The following is a 17,961-nucleotide window of genomic DNA, read 5'->3' as shown; positions in this document are numbered from 1 at the left end:
TGATGATAGCATGCAGCAATAAATAAGGAGAAGCGAAGCAAAAATTTAAATGCGGCACATTAAAACTGAAACATTAGAAATATAAAAAAGAAGCTATGTTTTGCATTCACTTAGTTTCAGTTTATGTGTTTTGAGACTGGATATTACTTAAGCTCCAAAATTATGATTGGGTAACGTTTCTAACTAACATATGCATCAGCGCATTATGTAAAAATCATATGACTTGGGCATTTTGGGAATGACGCAGTTTAGATATTGTTTATAAGCAGTTATTGGTTTTAGCTAATACTTGTAAATGACACTGAATTTCAGTATTTTAAGTAGTTGACAAAGTTGAATGTCCTTTACCAGTAATTTTCATGATTGGCATTTGTAGTTCTTTGAGAGATAAATGTACAGTTATCTTCGTCATATCAGAATAAAATGAATTCCACCCATTACATTTCACTTAAAGTATAATGTATTGCCTTAGCTTTTAAACTGGCTTAATTATTAGGACACTTCCAGAGCAGTTTTCAGGACTGTCGGAAATGAGAGGTTTTTGTGAAGTCTCAAGGAATTTGAGACCTGATATGATATGTTGTTTAAAACTTTGAAGGAATTGTATTTAAAAGTCTTAGTTTAGAAGTCAAGGAAGTTAAGTCAAAATTCTATTTGTCTGTAGTGCCTACTAGATAGAATTAGCTTCATTTGCTATTAGATTGATCAAGATGTAATTGAACATGTATTCAAACCAAAGGAAGGATTGATTGGATCAATGTGTTATTAAAATTGCTTTGTTTCCTCTAATGACAATGTGACATTCATAAAATATACTTTACCACTCTTTTATTCTTTTAATCGAGATATCGCGTTTGCAGCATCTAGGAACATCAGAAACCAGTCACGCTTATCGTTTTGGAAGACCAGTTTTATTAGTTAGCATTCTGTCGAGACATTTACTTAGACCTATATTTAAACTAGTGACTGTTCCAATGGCACAAAATATGTCACTATGACCTGCGATCTGTGCAGTTGAGAAAAAGAAGGCAAAAAATAAGCAAGAAAGCTCCTTTTTGTATTTCATGTTAGAGAATAGTTAACTTGGCATGTTCAGAACTGCGATTTCTGTATGGTTTAATTGGTACATTAATGCCAAAATTTTCAATCCAGAAATTATAGGTACATTCATGCAGATTCTTTATTGTTTATTTTTTTTAATATAATACAGGGCGATAATATTTGGTGGCAACAATCTGAAAAGTGATTCGCCGTTTATAGTTTTTAACGCAGAATGTCAAAACGAAATTAATATTCCTTCAAGGCAAATTGCCTCTTTGGACTAATAAATGATTAAAAAAACTATTGAAATACGTTCCACAAGAAGATGAAAAAAGACATATATTGATAACCACAAAAATGAATATTCTTCATAAAAATACATCAGTTGCGAATCCAAATTTAATATTTAGAAAGTAGTACAATAATGATTTTCTTAGATAATTATTGATGAATTTCGCTTGATTAAGAATAAATTTTGCATTAGCAAAATGTTGACTTGTTTAAGCATTTTATGAATTCTAAGAATTCTTGCGGTGTTTATATTTGTAATTAACTCTTTTGTTAAGTAAAATGTGCGAATACCTTCTATCAGACTTAAAGAAATCTTTCCTTAAAGTTAATTAAATCATAATATATTAAAATTATACATAATCTTTTATGTCTCTGAAATAAATTAGTTATTTATTTTCTTAAAATATTTATTCCTTTTATTAAAAAGTGTAAATATAATCATAACCATTTAACGATTTTAAAGACAATATTGAGAGTTCATTCTGTATCTAAGACATAATAATAAATAAAAACGTTCTGGAGAAATTGATGATTTTAATAATAAAGAGCACACAAAAACTTTTGTCGCTTTACATAAATTTAATTAACTAAAGTAATTGCGAAACCGTTACTGTACAGCTTCATTGCAATAACTATGTTGGTTTTGTGTAAAGATAAAATTTGAAAAATGATAAAAGTAATTGTATGCTGTTTCACAAACTTTTCAAAACTGCTGTACAGCTTACTAGTGAAAACATTAAAATATTCTTAATAATACTGTTTTCCAGAAGCGTTTTCTCCTTTTAATTCATTCTAATTTATTGTTCATATCGAAATATTCCTGCAATATTCTTCTGTCTGTGAGAATGAGTTTAGGATATTTATTCCCATGATGAGTGCAGATACCTTTGCTTTAAAGTTATTCAAGTCTCTTGCCTTTTCTACATACACTTCAATCTTGGTATACGCTCACTACAAAAACTCAGATTGGAATCAGATCTTATGACCATATGGACCACGATGCGTCGTCTTCTACCGCCAATCTGCTTCCAAATTTTTGAGTCAGGACGTTTCTGATTCCCAAAGCGAAATTTGGAGAAGCCCCCATCTTGCTCTATATGCGAGGTATTTTCCGTAACATGTGCAACCAGCTAGAGAAGGTGGACCATATGAGGCATGTTGAAATAAATAACATTGACACGGTATTTTTCTGGAAGAAGAAATTCGCGTTTAGATAGTCCGTCTAAACAGCACACCACACATTTACTTCTTTTGATTTGAAATTCATTTGGATTCTTAGTTCGTTAGACTTGGCAGTTGGCAAGTTTATATTTGCGCTTAGGCAGTCTGAACCGAGGACATGGACGAGGATAATTGACTGTTGTAGGAAGATTATCGCGTCAGAGAATTCCAAACTGATATTTTGCTTCTAACAATTCAGGTAGTGTACAGTCGTCAACTCATAGAGCTTCGAGTAAATGTTTCTCTACATGTTCTAAAAAGCGGAAATTGTGGTACATACCTCTTCAAGGATGTATGCAGCATCGATTTTTTTTTTCCGAGATACTGTAATACTATATCCCTAAGTAAGTCAATCGTTTCTTTGCTACCTCTTGACAAATACTAAATAATAATTCCAAGATGATGCTCTCATGAAACATTTCACGTCACTTTTTGATGCGCTTTACTGCGGGAAACCTTCGTAAGGTCTATTTGAATTTTATAACAACAGTTATTTCTAATTTTGAAACCATTTTCTTTCAGTTCTTGTTTTCCACTTGCAACTCCCTACCAGAATGAGTTTTTAGAATCGCGTTGAATGTAAATGAGGTAGAAGTAGTACTTAAAGGAAGGTTGAGGTTACTTTAGCAGGAAAGCTTACGAGTCCTTAGTCTTTAGCTTAGGAGAGCTTAGGCGTGTGTGTCGTCAGTCTACTATTGTAGATGTCAGTTTATAATCGTTGGCTGAGTTTAAGTAAGGGCCAATTATGTTAGGTATTTTTATCTAGCTTCGGCTAAGTCAGCTTACTTTGGTATTATAATAGTTTCTTATTTTTCTTATCTTGCTTTGAAGTCCGAGTGGAGGCTTCCCTGTACGCCTTAGAAGGTGCCGTCTGTAAATAATTCTTTGATTGAATAAAAGGGTATTTTAGCCCTTCTCCAGACTTTGTCGTTATATAGTGAACCCAGTCGCTAAACAGTTCACTAGGTCCCTCTACGTACAGCATATCCAAATATTGAGGGACATTATAAGTTTTTTAAAACATGCTACTAAATTTTAGTCATACCGGAACACATAACTTCTGCTCTGTACATCATAGCAAGCATTGAGCGTTCTCTTGAACTAACACTATCTTAGAGTCATATAATCACTCGCAGTCTTTTTGAAGTTTCTGCATTGAAACGTTTTGACTAATTAAGATTTCAAAGGAAAACGAAAACTGAATTCCTTTTTGCTGTGACGCTTAATAGCATTTTAAAGTGTTCGAGGTAACAACAACTGCCTTATGACCATCTAAAAGATAAGTCTTGAATGTTTATGTATTTTTACCTCTATGCTATTTGTGATTATATTCATAATTACAGTTTATATACATCGGGGTCTTTAACTCTCATAAATAAAGGTCATGTAGAATTTCATTTACATTATGCACCATCGTTTTTACATAAAACTGAGTAATGTCAAAGTTAAATCTCGTCTAAATATTTTAAAAGTAATTTCCATTAATTTAAAATAAACTGTTTGTTTGATACAGCATATTAATTAATTTACTGTTATTTCATTGATTATTCTTGAGTTATTATTATAAAATGTTCAGTATTTATAATCTTTCGTGCTTTCATTACACAAAAAGGATATTTTCATTTGAAAGAACAAAATAAATAAATTCATTCTAAGGAAAAAGAAGCAAAATTTAACGATTTCTCATTTTGAAACAAAGCGTATGAAACAATTGATTTTCTAGTATAAAAATAAATATAGACACAGTAGTTGTCTTAAAGTTCTCTCTGAAACGTCAGTTTTCAAAAATACGCATTCAACAATTTTTCCAATAAAAAGTATTGACAAAAGTTCGCTTTACATGCATTTTTGTGATTATTTTCATAAATTTCTTAATGCATGATAAAACTAAACTAAACACATGGCAGTCTAACATTTTTACTAATCAAATGAAATTTATTTTGTGAGTCTTTTGCTTGCGTAACATATATTCCCGCTGGGGAGTAATATTGATTAAGCAGATATGCACAGCTCAACAAAGGTCTCAATGCATCCCTCGAATTCTGTTTTATACCAAGTGAACATGATTTATGATCAGTTTTTTCAAGCAAAAATAATTCAAAATAGTGAAGTTCTGGAAGTGGAAATATGTTGATTGAGAGCAAAGCTACTATAATAGAAGCTAAAAGTACTGTAATAAATGAAGCATGGGTTCAAGTAATAAGATTTATCATCCAAATTTCACCTACGTTGGATGACGTTAATAGCTTAATTACTACAAATAAAATTTCTCATATTATTAAGTTTGGAAGACTTGAAATTAGTTCCTTAAACGAGAATCGTATTTAGAGTATTAAATTTACTGAAAAGGAAGCAGCATATTTAATCAGTACGCAATCATTATAATATCTATTCTGTAAGACTAATTAAATCCAGAGTTATTATTCTTGCTGAGGTCAGCCCTATGGGAACTACCAAAGAATAATCAATTAACGATTTAATGTCCCTTATCGGGCTATCAGCCGGAAATTTTGATTGGAAATACAACATCCGGTAGGAATAGGATAAACACCACTGAGAAAAATATCTGTTAAAATCATTACATTTCCTACCATTGTTTATTAATAATATATAATTGAGATCTATTATTTGATTAAAAACTTTCTGATTATTAATACCAGTATGAGGTCAATGAACAATGTATTTAATACAATATATTTCCCTGCTAGGTACTAAAATTTTAAATTTCTCGACATTAATGAGTAAGTAATAATTGTGATAAGTAATAACAATAAGAAGACGTTCAGAAACGTTTCCTTAAAAGTTGCATGTACTAGTGTTATCATTATGATATGCGAGGCAATGACGTTGGGGCTAAATTTAGATGGTTTTGATAGCTTAGGCTAGTAAATTTTATTATGGCAAAGCAAGTGAGGTTTAGTTACCTAAGGGAAAGAATGACATTTTTTTTTTCAAATGGCGGGCACTTGCCTATAATGGCATTGGCCACTTCTGAGGCCAGAAGTGGTGGCCATTTTATTGTGGAGGCACCTAATAGGCGGCCACCGTTATCTGCTATGAAGCGACGGACAATTTTACATCCATGCCTTCTCCGGAATTCGAAACCGGGACCTTTGGTATCGCAGTCAGGCTTCCCTAACCAATATACCGCCTGGGCGCTGGAAAGAATGACTTCATGGAGGATGTTCTAAAGGAAACTGGCTAGTACTTCTGTTACAAACGAGAAAAGCTAAAAAACCACATACGGAGCCAGCCTGATCACTTGAGTTCGAATCCGGGTCAAACTGCAATAAACAGTCCCTTCCAGCCAGTATAGTGGTTAGTGACACAGACTGCCGTACCGATGGGCCGAGGCTCGAATTCTGGAGAAGGCATGAATGTTTGTAAGTGTACAATATCTATGTTAGTATCTATGCTTGTATCCTCATGTTATTTCACTATTGGTATGTTTTCTGGAATTACTTTGTTTATTAGTAGAACAACTCAGTAAGTGTTTCTTCGCTGAAAACTGTACCTTTGTCCAAAGGCTTGTTCGCCTATGTTAATACTATTTTTTTTCTTTGAAAAACGCAAGAATGCTGTCTGTAGTCTCATCCTAGCCTTTGGCTGGGGTTTGTCTGAAAGTAGTTCAAATTCGATGAGTAGTTGAAAATCCCGTGTGGTACCCTGGTCGGGAGGCTGCTCAACGGCGTTTGTGAAGGGTTTTTACATCGGGATGTGTAAATGACGAAGCATTTCTTACATCATTATTTCGTTGCATCACGGGAGATGAGTTGAGCTAGGTATATGTATGAGTGGAGAAAGGCTACAAAATGATTACGAAGTTTTGTCGGTTGCGTAACCACTTATACTTGTCCGCGCATTATCAGAGAAATGTATTTCTGAAGTATGTATGCACTTGTAAAGCAATGAAGTTTAATGTATTAAAGTATTAAATATGACTATGTTAAAGAGCAATATAGTAATTATTCCAAAGTTTCCAATAAATACTTTAGTAACCCTTTTTGCCCCACTCCCTCCCCCTCAAAATCTAGTTTTTAAGCTGAAGCACTAATATTAACTAAAAAAGTTACATATTTAGTGTAAATACAAAGTCAATTTTGTAAATTTGTTTACTTTTTGAAAATTATGAGGAATAAAAACAGTAGTTATAACTTTTAATAACTTAACCGTAGTTAAACTTTTGTAAAAACAATGCAAACAGTTAATAAATATTTCTTTTTCAATTTCTAAATACATAAAAAAAAAATAAAGAAAAATGTGAGAATTTTTGAAAATGCAAGGAAGGACTTTTAGTCGGTATCACGAAACTGAAAATGTTTCTTTCAGAAAAATACTTTTTTCAGAAAAGAAAGAAAAAAAAAAAAATCATTGCAGAAAATCGACTTAGTACAAAAAAGTACGTCTTCTATATGCTTCCTTTTCTTGTATTTATGGTGATGGATTTGGAATGTAATCTAGATAACAGCTCAGAATAATCTAGATGATGTATTTACTTTACGATACATTATCTAGATTATAACAACGGAAAATAATTTGTGAAATGTGTTTATATGAACACAGGAAACATTTTAAATTCGGGGATATTACTAAGCACTTGTATCATATGAAATGTATTTTAAAATTCGTTTAATTATATAAGAATTATTATTCCAGAAAGTCGTATAGTTGAGTAAAAGCTATGACAGAAATATTCACTGAAACATTTTAAATTTTATTATCTTGATTCATAGTTTCCCACCATGGACTTAATCGCCCGCCTGTGGACTTTGACCAGCTTTGAGTGAGAATGTTGTAGATTTGAGCAGCAGTGAGAGTGCTTTCAGAAGAAAATGGTCAATAAGAACGCATTTGAAAATATGGATGACTGATCACATTTGAAATTAAAATTCACATGGTGAGACAAATATTACAGTCACGTATCTTCACTAAAATCATGCCAAATTAATTTCCTTTTTTCGCCATTTTATGATTCCAAAATGCCGATCTTAGTCATCCTTTGGTATGCATTGGTTCAAGTTGACTATAGAGTCATTTTCTTTCAATTGAACTTGAATAATCATAATCTTTATTTTTATTAAAATTTTTTTACGTATATCAAATCATCCTTTTGCAGACAAGATGTTTCCTAATTATATTTGAATACAAGTTTCATTTTGAAGTAAGACATCATCTTAAGCAAGTAAGCGGCAGCTGCATGGATGAAAAGCGTCTTGTCAACAGCAGAGTTTATGCGAAAAAAGGGGAGAGTATGATAAAACTTCAGAGGAAGAAGAGTGGGAGTTAGAAAAGTTTCAGTTCCGAGTTTTGGTTTACAATTAATTTGATTGGACAAGAGGTATCTGTATTAAAACGTTACGTAAGATAGAAAAATCTGGAACCTGTGAGAAGAGATGAATTTAAAAGCAGATCACAAAATTTAGACTGTTAATTTTGAGGTCGCCAATTATTTTTTGAAACAGCTATCATATTTTGTTATATCTTACATATATATATACGTATACACCCACCCACCCACATATATATATGTGATATTTTGGAAGTCGAGTACATGAGTGACGAAGCTTGCCATCAGAGTCTGGGCATTGTTTGGCTAAGTGGAATACAGCAAAAATGATGACACAGAAGGATTCCAGTTTTACTATTCCATATCTTTATTTCAATTTTCACCGCAGATCATTTTTACTTTAGATGAAATTCTCCAAATTACATATTCAATAGTGATTTAACTAAGTACGATTAAATTTAGACTTTCTGCGTCATAACTATTCTAACAAAGGAAAGATGGGTTAAGCAGCAGCGTACTGTTGTAGCGCAGGAGAGAAGCAGTCTGATGCAAAATGGCGCGACTTCGTTATTTATAGAAGCGGTTACGTAATAGGCTCGAATGTTTTCGAAAATACTGGTCTAGGTGGAAGATCCTGAATTGCAAAAAGTTAATTAAAGGTTGCTTGTTCGCATAGAGCAAAGCCATCCTATTTTTTATATTTTACACATATATATATATATGAATGCGAAGTGAAATATCGCTTCGTTTGAAAACATCTTATGAAGATTCTAAATAAATTTTTTTATTTGGTCTAAACTGAACAGAACTTGTATAATCAAAATCCCGCCGGGTGTTAAAATGACATAAAATTAAATCTATAGTTTAATAAGCGATCGTAGAGACTACACAAATTTGCCCTAACCAGGCTGGCTCAGTGCCCAACTGCGGACGAGCGGTAAAATCGCTGAACTATTTTGATGGTTCTTCCCATGTATGACGTGTATACGAGCCAGTTTTCCTTATAAAATCCTCCATCAAGGCATCCCTTTCCTTTGGTAGATAGCCCTCGAGACTTTTCCATATTCACACAAACCAAACCAAACCAAGCTGGCTTAGGACTTAAGGGGACTCATACACCTTAAACCCCTCATGATTTTCGAATATGTGACTGTTGCAAGAATTGGGATATTTTATTTATTTTAAAAGCAATTACTTTCAACATTTTACAGCTGACTACATAATATAGTTGCTTTGGAAACTAGTAACCAGAAAGTTTGTGTTGCCAAAATATTTTTGTAAATTAATTCTCTTTGCGACAAAATATTTCGTCATGTTTCCACCTTGCGCGCATGATATTTTAAAAATGGCTAATGGTACATACTTGAAATTCGATGGAATTCTTTATATGAGCACTATTTTTTAACTGAACCAACAATCTGATGAATATTTTAATACCTAAAAATTTAATGGACGAAAACATTACAAATTTTGTTAATAAAATGAATTTTATAAACTCAATTCAAAATAAAATAAAAGTTTAACGTGAAATTTTTAGAATTTTAGGTTCACAGTACTTTCCAAATGTTATAAAAGCTATATATTAAATATGGAATTAAATTATGAAACAGAATGTTTTAAACTGTGCGCGCAAGTTGGAAACATGACGAAAAATGTTGTCACAAAGCGGATTAAATTATAAAAATATTTGTGGCAACACAAACTTTCTGATTGCTATTGCAGAAAGCAGCTATATTATGTAGTCAGCTGTAAAAAGTTGGTAGTAATTGCTTTTAAAATAAATAAGTTATATCAATTCTTGCAACCTTCACCTATTCGAACATCTTATGGGTTTTAAGGTGTATGAGTCCCCTTAATGGCGAGTTTTAATTTCGGCTAACAAATGGCTAATATAGGAATATGAACTGGCAGAGCTGGGGTATTGAAAATAAAGCTGGAGCATTACTTCCAAAAGCTCTATACCTAAACCATTCAAAACCTTCCTCTTAAATACTCTTTGAACACATTCGCGTCTTAAATAAAGGCTAACGAAATGGATGAAGTGGTTTGTTACTTCACCCTTTGGCGCCAATTTCTTTAGGCACTATCGGACTGGGATATCATCTCGGCAGTTGTCCTAACATTCGATTTCAGCAGTTTTCTATGTTTTTCCCTGCCTTTTTAATTTCTCGAGGACATTTGTCCATTTAAACAAAATTTACAAGAGTCCTGATTAACGTAGTGCTATTAGTAATTATCTTATCCTATGCTAGTAAACACTATCTACGATATATAGAAGTTGGTACGACTCAGCCTACGCAGTTTTTGCCAGGGTTGCCGCTGTTACATTCATTAACTGGTTTGATGAGTTGAACGTGACTGATATGTGCCATGATGTCTTTGACCTATTTCAAGTAGTAGAAGTCCGTAAAAAGTGTATTGAGCGGAATGTTCCTGGCGTTCTGAATGTGCTTGAACCTAAGGGCTGCCGTACGTGGGATGTCAATAATGTAATATAGGGTAACTGTCTCACTTTCCCTTGCCCCGCAAGCGCAGGTAGCATACTAGGGCGGAAATGTTTCATGATTGCAGTAAGCTTATAACAAGAAATACTTGGACTTGAACCTTTTGAGACTAACCTTCGGAAAGATGTCGAGCGTGAAACGATATGTTCGCGTATGTTCCAATTTTCCTGCCAGATTTGTATGAAAGTGTGTTTTCTGAGCTTTTTGTCTATGTATTTTGAGACGGGAACCTTTGTGCTGATGGTCGATAAGAATGTTGTCAAACTGCTCGTTAGTTCTATTTTTTTCTAGCTTGTTAGCTCGATTTTTTTCTGTTATCCCGGTGTCCTCCCGTTCACAAGTTAGGGTAATGAAAAGAAGAAGTTATAGTACAGATAAAAAAACTGGCTAATTAGTATAAAATAACTTATATATATTTGAAAGAGTCTGATATTTGAACGTGCAAGTAGCATTATACTGCATTATATACCATTGCTCGCGCGTGGCAGGAATGTTTTGGTTGGTTCATTACTACGAATGCTTCAATAAATCTTCAGTGGTTGCCATTCAGGTCCTTATGTTATTAACATTAATCAATAATTTGATGAAGTTGAATTACAAAGCTTACTTGAGAGCTTATAAGCTCAGTAGAATGTCATATCTGAATATAAAGTATCATATTCAGAAAATATTTCGTTTATCACTCCTGAGAGGATAGAAGGAAGATGAACAAAGTCAAAAGAGCATTGAGCAACTTGAAAAGGAGGGATGAAACATAAAACCTGAAAAACTGTACAGTAAACGGAAGAAAGTACTTTAAGTGTTTAAAAATTAATAGAATCTGCTTTACTTAATTATCTGATTTATTTAAAAGCATAAATACTTCTGGTAACTTTATAAAAATGTTATTTTATCATATTTTAATTTTTACGAGTAATGCACATTTATCCGAGTGCCATTACAATAGGTTTCATCATCTAACGATTATGGTACCTAACGTTATGAAAAATGTATCGAAAAAGCGGATAATAGGAGTGAAATATTAGATCAATTTGTAAGACCCACTTAAATGAAAGGGCAGAGCGTTCGCTGACCGCCCTCGTCATTTAGGAGAGCATCCCGCTTTTTGAGTAATATTTTAGAAAGAAGTACATGTCCCAATTTCCTTTGCTTCTTAATCTGGTTGTTATAATGTTTTACTTTCTCAAAAGGAAGCTTATATTTATGGTCTACTTTTCCTCCCTAAGGCGGAATTCCTTTTCCTATTTGTCAAAAAGCGAAATACATGTTCCTTTAAATGCTGAAGTGGTTTGGATAAAATTATGACAAAAATCTATAAAAAATGACTTCATATGATTTATATATATTAAATTAGAAATTACAAAATTACTAAATTATTAAATACATGGCTGCTGATGGAATCATCTTAAATGAATGCATGATTCCTAATAATATTTATCGTAATAAGAAAATAAAGTCTGATGGGAACACTATATGACCAAGTTATACTGCTTATTAAGTACCCTTTTGAAAACAATTATAAACTGATATTAAATATTATTAGATATTTATTGTTAAACTAACTACATATATAAACTCTTATTATATATGTAGTGGAATTTCGTTACTTGTCGAAAATTAATTTTTTTTAAATTTGCCATTGGTAAAACATGAACATTTTTGCCATTTAAAACACTTATGTAGTTGGGAACATATAACCATCACCAACAATTGCGAAACTAAAGCTGGGCAAGGGTATTATATAAATATTATATGTTTGCTTCTTCTGACTGCAATAAAAAAGAGGTCCATAACATGAACAAGATGTTATAGCAGCACAATATGCAAAATTTCAAAGTTCTGCGGCTAATTCGTTTCAAGTTATGTGAAATGCATATACAAATATATACGTACATATGAACAGACGCAACAAAAATGCGGTTTGAATCAACTTTACTGTCTGCTTTGGAAAACATGAGTCCTTTATTCTGTACGTACGCACAGTGTCACACATAAATATCGATAAAAAGGATTCGGAAACGGTAAAAATGGATATTTTCCGTTGAAATATGATTGCAATCCCAAAACTTTTCGTGACTGCAATACAACTTTTACTTCGTAAACAGAAGTGAAAATTAAGTATTTATTTATATTTTGAGGTCAGTATTCAAAGAGTTTTACAAATTAGAGTCAAGCAAATCTAATTATTGATTTTATACGACTTCTGATCTGCTTCTAAACATGATCTATTGTGTTTTTCGTGAATATTTTCCTTAACGAATTTCTTAACCTTATACAGAGTTTTTTTATTTTATTTTAGCATAATGTAATCTTAGCTTATATCTATATAAGCTAAGATTCTATATAAGCTTATATAGCTTCTTATCTTATTTTAGCATAATGCAATCTTAGCTTATATAACAGTTTTTATCTTTGTAAAGTTGCGCGCCTCCAACCTGCACGCAACAAAGTGGTGACTGCTGAAACTGGGAATTAGACAGAGTCTTGAGAAGGGTTTAAGTCCCTTTTTATTCAACTTTAGAAATTACAAATGCGTGCTCTTGACGCTCACAAACTACGCCGACCCTGCGGTAAAATAAAAATAAGAAACTAAAAGAGATACTAACAAGTCACTAACTACGAGGCTCTCTAAACGTAACTAATCTCACCGCGTTCTAAAGTACCGCTGATAATTCAGCAAACTCCGAATATCACGTTGAAAGATTAACAATTCTCCGAGGCAAGCACACAGGCCGAAACGCGTGGTTCTTCAATTTCAGGCTACCTCCGCGCTCGTGAAGTAAGAAAAGCACACTTCGAACTCGTTTCCTTTCTAAACTCACGTTTGTGAAAATTGCAACACCATGAAGGACTTACGCGAGTGAGCTGAAATTTTCAGGAAATGCAAAATAGCGCATGATATGCAAATGATTAGAATTGCAAATCCGTAGCGCATGCGTATGCTGAGCAGCGCCCTCTGAACGGCTGATGGATCCGAATAAATAGACGGCTGTAGCGAGGCGTGTATGGTTATCGGTGGTTATCTGCTAGTGGTAAACGTTAAGTCAATCTGTACTTATGCCTCGTCGACGAAAGAGAGCGAGATTTAAACAACTTACAGAGTTTGAACGAGGGAGAATCATCGGCCTTCGTGAAGCTGGATTGTCGTATCGTGCAGTAGCCTCTCGTGTGCAGCGTAACAGCAGCACAGTGATGCGCGTTTGGAAGCAGTGGACGGACGAGTGTCGGACAACTCGGAAATCCGGGAGTGGACCCCGAAATGTGACGTCAGCTCGCGATGATAGACACCTGGTCCGCATGGCGCGGACGGACCGTACAACTTCCTCTAGACAATTGGCAGCACTGTGGTCAATAGCTACAGGTGTTTCATTGTGTGCTTCATCAATTCGTAGACGTCTGCTGCAGTGTGGACTGTGCGCACGGACTCCTTTATACAGGATCCCCCTAACGCACGACCATCGCCGCCTGCGGCTACAATGGGCCAATCAGCATAGAGACTGGTGTGCTGATTGGCAGCATGTCGTGTTTTCTGACGAATCCCGCTTTAATTTGTGGTACCATGATGGCCGCATTCGTGTCAGACGCTATGCCGGTGAACGCCACCTTCCGGAGTGCATTATCGAACGCCACAGTGGACGAACACCCGGAGTTATGGTCTGGGGCGCCATAGCATATCATAGACGATCTCAATTGCTACGAATTGTGGGCAATCTGAACAGCAACCGGTATATCCGTGAAGTTCTACAGCCCGAAGCTGTTCCCTTCCTTCAAAGCTTGCCAGGCGTTGTATTTCAACAGGACAATGCCCGCCCTCATACTGCTCGGATTGTTAAATCCTTCTTTGCAGCGCAGCAGGTACAGCTTCTTCCTTGGCCTGCGTGTTCCCCGGATATGTCGCCAATTGAACATGTGTGAGATGTCATTGGTCGGCGTCTTGCTCGTGATCCTCGTCCTGTTGCGTCTGCAGACGAACTTTGGGTACGCGTACAAACGATATGGAATGCTCTTCCTCAGTCAGATATTCAAACTTTGTTTGACTCCATGCCACGTCGTGTAGCAGCACTTATTGCGGCGCGTGGTGGCCACACAAAATACTGATTCTGATCTCTTGTTATTGTTTGTTTGCTTTGAACATTTAATCATTTATTTGTACCACTACCACTCAACTGTGTATTAAATTGCATTCAATTACGACGATTCCTTCTTGGTGTTGCAATTTTCACAAACGTGAGTGTATTTAACTCAGAATACTTCCGCTGATAATTTGAATCCTTGCGCGTTCTACTAAAATTTACATACTCTGGCATTGGCAGTTCCAGGGGAAAGTAAGGCTTGACAGGAAAGATAGTTTAAACTTAAAATAAATGTTACTTAAAATAAATATAAACCCTACATTTGCCGCTGCCAGAATTTGGAAAACTTGGAAGCAGGTCCTACAAACGACCTGTTGTAAAGTTTCTACAATTCTGAACTAACTTTTAAGAGTCTCGTTTACATAAAAAAAAAATCTTATGTCACAAAAGGTAATAAAATTTCTGAGTATACTTAATTAAATCTCTCTTCTTACAGCAACTTTTCCTGGACTTCAGCAATCAGTCTTGTTCTTTTCCACCAGCATCTGGGAGGAATAAGTATCAGTATCTTTCTAAATACATTATAATTTACACTTTTATGACACTGAATAAATTTTTGTTTTTAAACGATTTATTTTCCTTAGTTACTGCTTAATTCACATTCATTCAAGTATTCAAACATTAATTTAACTTTACCCTGGCTCTCCACGATGTGTGGTGTCAAACGGGAATATTCGTGTTTTAGTCTTACAACACTTCCCCTAACCACCATGATTTGTTAGAATTCAACGACCAAATAGACACACCTTACTCGACATTCTACAACTCGATGAGCTACTTTAACATTCTTAAAAATACAAGTGTAGGTGGAGAACCCTACAAAACATATTCATTCTAACTTCGCCCTCATTCATCTTTAGACATGCAGGCTTTCGCTCTAAAGCATGATTTTATCTACAGTTTAATACTTAAATTTAAATTCATTGCTTTTGAGCATTTACTTTTAACATCTAAAATTTTATGCTTCTAGACTAAATTCTACTTTTACATAACTTTCAAGTATTTACGTATATTTACAAAATTCTAATACATATGATTTTTACAATTTACCATAAAATGAATAAGAGAAAAATAACTTTTTACTTTACTCATTCTTCGCCAAGCTGGCGGCACTGAAACTAAAATTCTTATTAATACAAGAATACGAAGTTATTTTTATCTTCGGCCAAATTTTGGCTTTAACATAACAGAATTAGTCTTTCGACCAACAGAAACTGCTTGTCCTTAGATTTTATACTGAAAGAAAATAATACTTTTGCCTTAGCTAAATAAGTAAAACAAAACTAAGTCTCAACCGAGACACATTCACTTTCGTCAAAACATAGAACTTCGTATTTACGCATAACATTTTGGAATAAAAGAAAAAAAAATATAGAAGATTTTAACTTATCTTTGAGTTTTCGATGATTGGAACTCCGTCACTCTTTTCTGGCAGAATTGTTCCCACGTTATAGGTTTCATGGACGTCAATCTTCTCCTTAATGATCTCCGAGTGTCGTCCACATTAATTTTTCGTTTTCGTCCTCTGCATGCTGGCCTCTTGGCGTAGTGGTCGTCGGGTTGCTGTCTTTTTCGTTTTTCCCTGGACGGCTGGTCTTGGCGTTCTCCGGTCTGGAGTCATTCTTGAATTTCTTCTGTTGTTGCTGGTCTTTTCGTTCCTCCTGCTGTCTTTTTATTTTCCGGAACGGCGGCCTTGTTTGCACCTGACTCTCTGGCCCTGGGAGCGTGCTCCTTGATGTATAATTTCTACTGCAATACGTTGTAGGTGGTATTTTCCTCTTTACCAAGGTTTCTTTACGCGGTGGCTTTGCATTCTTGTTTTTCTTAAATGCTGGAGTCTGAAAGTTTTCGTTTTTTCTTTTCGGTACCGTCGCCTGGGTTGTAGAAGGGCTAGGTCTCTCTTCAGTTCTCTGCTTCTTGGGTGGTGAAACGGGTGATGTTATTTCTGGACCTTCTACTTCTTTTACGCTTGAGTCCTGCAAGAAACTTTTAAGGATTTCAAAATCATTTTGATTATAGTATTTTTTCACCTGGTCTGGACTTGCTTTACAGATTTCCCCTCTCTCGTTCTTAAGGTACAATACGACTCCTTTGATTTCCTGAATTACGTAGGGGCCTTCAAATTTGAGCTAACTTTGCCGTAAAATTGTCTGGGGCACTTGATGAAGAAAATTTCCGCTTCAATACTTTATCCCCAACTTTAAAATCTGCTTCACGGCGTTTTCTATCGTAATATATTTTTTGCCTATTTCTTGCCGTATCCGAGCTTTTAAGCGCCTGGTCAATAAGTTTTTGCACATCTTTCTGTTTAAATTCTTGCTCTCTTTGTTGCACAAAGAATAATTTATCTAAAGGCGTAATTAACTTTCGGCCTAAAAATAATTCTGCTGGGGTTTTTCCCGTAGTATCGTGATTTTCCGTTCTTAAAGCATAAGCTAACTAATTTATGTAGCCATCCCAGTGCTCGTGATGTGTGCTAACGTAACTGTGAATTATTTTTACAATGTTTTTATTAACTCTTTCTGCTATATTTTCCTGTGGTCTATACGGAACCATTTTGATATGGCGTATGCCAAGTCCAGTGCATATGTTTTCAAATATTTGACTAATGAATTGTTTACCATTATCGCTAATGACTTTTATCGGTGCACCGTATTTTAAAATGTATCTGTGTAAGAATGCATCTGCGACTGTTTTGGCTGACGCGCGTTTAAGTGGAACAATTTCTGTCCATTTTGAAAAATGATCTACAATTACTAAAAGAAAACGATTTTTATTTAACTCGCTCTGGGGGAAAGGACCAAGAAGATCTATGCCTAAAATTTCATTTGGAAATGTAGCGCGAATGCTATTTAAATACAAGGCCGGGCTGTAATTAATATCATTTATTAACTGACATTGATTGCAGGACCTGACATACGCAGTTACTATTTTGTATAATTGCGGGAAATATACCGCCTCGCGTACCCTTTTTAAAGTCTTTCTGACCCCTAAATGACCCGCTGTTTTCGCGTCGTGTAATTCCTTCAAAATGCTTAATCGAAGCGAGGCTGGGATGACTGGTTTGTACTCGAGATTTTCGTTTGTTGTTTTCGTATAAAATAATAAATTATCTATTATTTCATAGTTTTCTGCTCTATTTCTTATCGCATCGATATCTGTATGTTCAAAACTTTCGGGGTCTTTCAAATATGCATAGATACTTCCAAATTCAGGATCAGCTTTCAGTTCAGCGATAATTGTATCTCTAGAATCTAAAATTTTTGAAGTCAACACAGCACATTTAAGTTCATTACCTTCATCGTCCAGTTTTATACGAGAAAGTGCGTCAGCTACATTGCTTTCCTTACCCGGTTTATATTTTATTATTAGATTATATTCTTGGAGTTTTAAAGCCCATCTTCTTAACCTGGGCGTTAGGTTTTTCCCCGAGTAAAGTCTACCAACAGCCGCATGATCCGAAAGACTGTTACTGGCGCTTTGC

At 34.6% G+C, this 17,961-nt stretch overlaps 1 protein-coding gene across 2 annotated transcripts in view; it reads left to right on the top strand.

The window, feature by feature from the left end:
- The window catches only part of LOC118197446 (uncharacterized), an 873,067-nt gene extending 858,033 nt beyond the window's left edge, over positions 1-15,034 (top strand). The window contains exon 6 of one of the 2 annotated variants that reach the window (XM_085827733.1): positions 14,914-15,034. The gene's annotated coding sequence lies outside the window, so the exon portion shown is untranslated. The remainder of the gene's footprint in view (positions 1-14,913) is intronic. The other variant, XM_085827736.1, reaches the window with a different exon arrangement.
- Positions 15,035-17,961: the final 2,927 nt, after the last annotated feature.

The sequence above is a fragment of the Stegodyphus dumicola genome, chromosome 12 (genome assembly GCF_044657685.1).
Source record: "Stegodyphus dumicola isolate Sdum_Otavi_A_Nest chromosome 12, ASM4465768v1".
NCBI classification, from domain to species: Eukaryota; Metazoa; Arthropoda; class Arachnida; order Araneae; family Eresidae; genus Stegodyphus; species Stegodyphus dumicola.
This window is presented reverse-complemented; position numbering and strand designations above follow the sequence as displayed.